Source organism: Littorina saxatilis, linkage group LG1, assembly GCF_037325665.1.
Source record: "Littorina saxatilis isolate snail1 linkage group LG1, US_GU_Lsax_2.0, whole genome shotgun sequence".
Classification (NCBI taxonomy): domain Eukaryota; kingdom Metazoa; phylum Mollusca; class Gastropoda; order Littorinimorpha; family Littorinidae; genus Littorina; species Littorina saxatilis.
Window position 1 is genome coordinate 96590474 of NC_090245.1, and position 6022 is coordinate 96596495.

Consider the following 6022-nt stretch of genomic DNA (forward strand, 5'->3'; position numbering starts at 1 on the left):
AATAAAATGAACTGTGGTGAATTGCTGATGCAGACTGCTACAGATATTGAAATCTGTGACAGTAGGACTATACCTGATAAAAAAGAAAGATTGTATTCACTTGCTGTTTGTGGAAAAACAAAACACTACCTTGGGCAGCAGTTAACTGTGGAAGAAGTACAACATCTTTCCTCAGAAGATATAGAAAAGTATCATGGACGGTATGAATCAGTGCTTGGTTCTAAGATGGTTAGAAGTATTGGACAGACTGTTATAGGTTTGTACACAAAGATTTTTGGACATTTTACACCTCTCGACTCGGAGGAAGACTTAACACATGATCTAACTCATGACCCTGTTGTTTCCAAGTCCCTCGAATCTCTTGCCTGTGGCCTGTATTATCGATTTGGTGCTTTATTAGTACCATTTGTTGCTGGATTAATTACTTTCAAACACATTAATTTTCAGAATAAAAAAGATGACAGATCAGTTGAAGCAGACAGTGGAGCAGACGAAAATACCAGAAGTGAACACAGTGACAAAGAAACCTGGTAGAGTAGAAGCAGGAAAAAAACTAGCCGAATGGAACAGACAAAAAAAGTTAAATCAAAAGGCAAAGCAGAACATTATGTCTGAAGTTGAGCAGACACCAAACATTCCTGAAGTGACTAAGGTCACACAAACTGATCAAGAATTAAAATCTTCATTTCTATCATACAGAAAAGTAGCTGTAGCAGCTGTTGTTGGAGGAGGTGGATACTTGCTTTACAAACTTTGGCAAGGCAAATATAAAGTGTCAGAAAGACCAAAATCAGAAACACCAAAATCAGAAACACCAAAACCAACAAACAAAGCAGTACAAACAATAAAAAAGCCCACAGTAGTACCTGCAGTGGATTCATTTCATATGGAATAATTTTAATATTTTAATTTTGATAACATAAAAATGAGTTCTGAAAAGACAATAGTTAATCTAGTTTATCACGCTGCAGTGATTGGAGGCTTGAGTGTAGGTTACACAATGCTGGGTAAAAGTCTCCTCAGAATGAAACCAGCCGACTTGGGAAAGTTAGACTTCGAAGACGGTGCTAAACTAATTGGTGTTGTGACAGCTTCCTTTGCAACAAAAGACTTCCTGGTGAAGCAAGGAATTATTCCAGAAAATATAAACATGTAAGACAATAAAATGGCTAGCTTGGTTATGATGGTGGGAGGTGCGATTGTAAATGCGCTTGCATTTTCTGGCAGCAACTATTTGTTTTCTAAACTGCAAAATGGTGAAGAGAGGGAAAGGCACAACAAAGCCATGGAACAACTGGCGAAAGCACAGGATGAATACGAGAAGAAACGAATTGCGCAGTTAGACTTTATGAATGATAAACTCAGGCAGCAAGGACATGCAAACAAAACCTTTGCCAATGTTGATGCAGCCATTCAAGAATACTATCTTGTAACTGGAAAGAAAATGAAGACAAGTGCTCCTCCAAAACTGGGTGACTTTTATCAGCCTTCAGAAGAGCAGAAAATGGGGGAGATTGTTTTCATTGTTATTGGTATGGCTGTTGTTTACTTTATTGCGCGTGCTGTCAAATCTTAATATTCTGTCATTTAAAAAACCATGAGTGATGCTTTGTTATCTAAAATATATTATTCCCCAAAAGGATACTGGAAAGGAAGAACTGCTATTGACAAGCTCAGTGACGCAGCAGGTGTTTCTCAAGATACAGCAAAGAAATGGTTGTCAAAGCAGGCAGTTTGGCAGATATATTTACCTGCACCAAGAAAAATTACACGACCACACTTTGTTAACATTAAACCGAATGACACTCATCAAATAGACCTGCTGTATTTACCGCATGACACAGTCAGAAGGAAGAAATATAAGTATGCACTGACTGTAGTTGATGTTGCAACAAGATACAAAGATGCTGAACCGTTGACAGAGAAAAGTGCTATAGCTACAGCTGTTGCCCTGCAAGAAATTTACAGACGTGGACCACTAAAGTATCCCAGAATGATTCAGTGCGATGATGGTAAGGAGTTTAAAGGAGCTGTCAACCAGCTTCTGTTAAAACATCATGTTACAGTGAAGAGAGGTATTCCAGGAAACCACAGGTCACAGGCTATTGTTGAGAGCTTTAACAAACAGTTGGCAGAAAAACTGTTTTCATATCAGTACCATCAGGAATTTTTGGACACAGAAAGTAAATTGCGTAACACTGAATGGGTCAAAAGATTACCATCAGTACTTAGAGCAATGAATCTGGAGGTATTTAAAGCTACAGGGTTAAGACCAGTTGATGCAATCAAACAGAAAACAATACCTGTTGCTCCAAAGTCAACAACACCAGTGGCATTACTACCTTTCAATCAGAAAGTCAGATATTTATATGCACCCGGTGAAGCTGAGGGTGACAGCAGGAAGCGTGCAACGGATCCAATCTGGAGTATTGACATTCATGAAATCAAGAGAGTAGTAGAGACAAATCCACCTATATATTACTTGAGAGAACCAGCACCGCAAAGAGCCTTTGTAAAAGAGGAATTACAATTAGTTCCACGTGGTACAAATGTTAAATGATTTTTTATTTCAGATTTTATAGTGTTAACAAAAATGGAAGCTCTGAGAAAGAATTCTAAGCAACTTCATTTTTTTTAATTTATATTTTTATTTTGAGTTATAAAATCAAACTCACAGCGATGGAAGACTCTGTATTAGAATCTTTATCGACAGTATTTGACACCGTTGAATTACAAGTAACGGATCCTCAAAATGTGCAGTCCAGTGTGCAAGACGCCATTGAACAAATTCCAAACAATTTGTTGATTGAACCTCCAGTAAAAGTGCAGATAGTCAGTTTAATAAAATACAAAACAGTCAGTGATGAGGTGCTAGAAGTTCATGTTTCAACCAGACAACTAGCACTTAATTCTATGGCAGAATTGAATGGAAACTGGGCAGATGAAATGATGAAACGGTTTGAGCAAGCTGCAGAGGATGCAAAGATGAAAGGATCCGGATGGTCAGAAGGTGAAATTCTAAAAATAGAATTGAAGCTAAGTAAATTTGCCCCCATCAGAGGTAGAAGTTACATACCTTTACCTCCTGCTCTTGTCAAAAAACGTGCTGTGCTGAACATAAAGAATGATGATGACAAATGTTTTATGTGGTGTGTTCTGGCAAGACTGTACAGTGTAAAGAAAAATGCAGAAAGAGTGTCTAACTATCATGCATACAGAAATAAACTAAACTTTACTGGTATTGAATTTCCTGTCAGCATTACAAGCATTGACAAATTTGAACAGCAAAACAAACCCATCACCGTAAATGTTTACACGTGGGATGAGGAAGATGAACTGAAACCAGTCAGAATATCAAAGAACTCACCAACGATTGGTGATTGTGATACTAACCATGTTGACATGTTACTAATGACTGATGGTGTAAAATATCATTACACTTTGATTCGTACAATGAGTAGACTGATGGCGAGCACAAGCAATCACAATAGTAAACAAGACTTTTGTAGGCGATGTCTCTTGCGTATTCCATCAATTCATGCAGCACTTATACACAAGCAACATTGTAAGAGCGTTGATGATGCGGTTGTAAAGTTAACAACACCACCGCCAGACAGCAAAGTGTATTTTAAGAATGTATGCAAACTACAGAAAAGTCCTTATGTTGTTTATGCTGACTTTGAATCTATCATTGTGCCATATGAAGGACCTTTACCAAAAGACCTACCTAAAACAGTAACTCTAAGTAATCATCAAGTCTGTTCATATGCATTTATTGTTGTTAGTTCAGATGGTAAACATTCTAAACCGCAATTGTACAGAGGACCTAATGCAGCAAAGAACTTCTTACAGCAAATGAACCAAGTGCGAAATGACTGCTCCAAACAACTGAATCTTTCAGACATTGTTATGAAACCTGAAGACCAAGAACAGTTTAACTCTACCACACAGTGTTGGATATGCGAACAAAGTCTAACACCAAACACAGACAATCCAATAGTAAGAGATCATGATCATGTAAGTGGGCAGTTCCGAGGAGCAGCACACAGCAAATGTAATCTACAATTAAAGTTTGATCCTAAGACTTGGAAGCTTCCAATCTTCTTCCATAACTTGCGCGGTTATGATTCACATCTGATCATGCAGGCAGTAACTGATGAATACAAAGCAAGATGCATTGCGCAGTCTTCAGAAAAGTACATGGCCTTTACTCTGAATAGTTTATACTTCTACGATTCTGCTCAACATCTGATGGGAACACTTGAGTCTTTATCTTCATCACTAACTGCTTTCCCAATCACATGTAAGTACTTTGACAGTGACTTAGTTAGAAAGGGAGTCTATCCATATGAATACATGGATTCGTGGGAGAGGTTTGATGAAGATGAGTTACCACCAAAGGATGCTTACTTCTCACGGCTGAAGGGTAAAGGTATAAGTGACGAAGACTATGAACACGCTAAGACTGCATGGAATAAATTAGGATGTAATACAATGGGTGATTATCATGATCAATATTTGTTGGCTGATGTTTGTTTACTTGCAGATATATTTGAGAATTACAGAAGAACATGTATGAAGCACTACAATCTAGATCCTTCACATTACATATCTGCACCAGGCATGAGCTGGGATGCATTTCTTAGATTTACAGGAGTAAAGATTGACTTGCTATCAGATCTACCTACACTTCAGATGATTGAAAATGGACTACGTGGAGGAATCAGTATGGCTTCACACAATTACTGCAAAGCCAACAACAAATACTTGGACGACTTTGATCCTATGAAACCTTCTAATTACATCATGTATCTAGATGCAAACAATTTGTATGGTTGGGCAATGTGTCAGACGCTTCCACTTCGGAACTTTAAGATCTATTCAGGACCATTTTCACAATGTGTTGTGCTGGCAATATTAAAAGCAGGCCCAGACAGTCGAAAGGGATGGATACTAGAAGTTGACTTAGACTATCCACTATCACTTCATGATCTACATAATGATTATCCTTTAGCGGCTGAGAGGTTAAAAGTAAACCCAAGAGAACCTCCAAAGCTGGTGCCCAATCTGTTTCACAAAAAGAAGTATGTGTGTCACTACAGACTATTACAGTTTTACATTAGACATGGATTAATTTTGAAGGCTGTTCATCGTATAATTTTATTTGATCAAGAACAGTTTATGAAACCTTACATCATGAAAAACACAGAACTGAGAACCAAAGCCGCTGATGCATCAGAGAAAGACTTTTTTAAACTGATGAACAACAGTTGCTTTGGTAAGACAATGGAAAACCCACACAAGAGAAAGGATGTTAGACTTGTTACAAGAGAAAATGAGGCCATCAAGCTGACATCCAAACCACAGTATCAAGACTTTAAATACTTTCATGAACAGCTGTATGGTATCTTAATGAAAAAACTTGTAGTCAAGCTTGACAAACCAGTATTCATAGGCTTTACTGTGCTAGAGTTGTCAAAACTGTTGATGCTTGAGTTTTTGTATGATTATTTGAAACCAAGATATCCCAAATCGAGAGTACTTTACACAGACACAGATTCATTCTTACTTGACATTCCAGCGGATGACATTTACAAAGATCTAGAAGCTGAAAGTCCTGCAGTAAAAGGAAAAGATTCTTTTTATGACACTTGCGACTACCCTAAAGAATCACCATTGCACTCAAATGTTAACAAGAAGGTTATTGGAAAGATGAAAGATGAAATGAATGGGAAGATAATTAAGGAGTATGTTGGATTGCGTGCAAAGATGTACAGTGTTGCAAGTGAGAAAGGGGTGGTTAAAAAAGCAAAGGGTGTAAGCAAACAGGTTGTAAAGTCGAGCATATCGCATGATAACTACAAGGAAGCACTGTTTCAGAAGCGAGTGTTTCACCATGACAACCCAAAGATCAGTTCCGCGCTTCATCAGATCAACACAACTATTGTAAACAAGAAATCTTTAGATGCTAATGACACAAAGCGCGTTTATTCATCACCAGAATATTCTTATGCAATTGGCC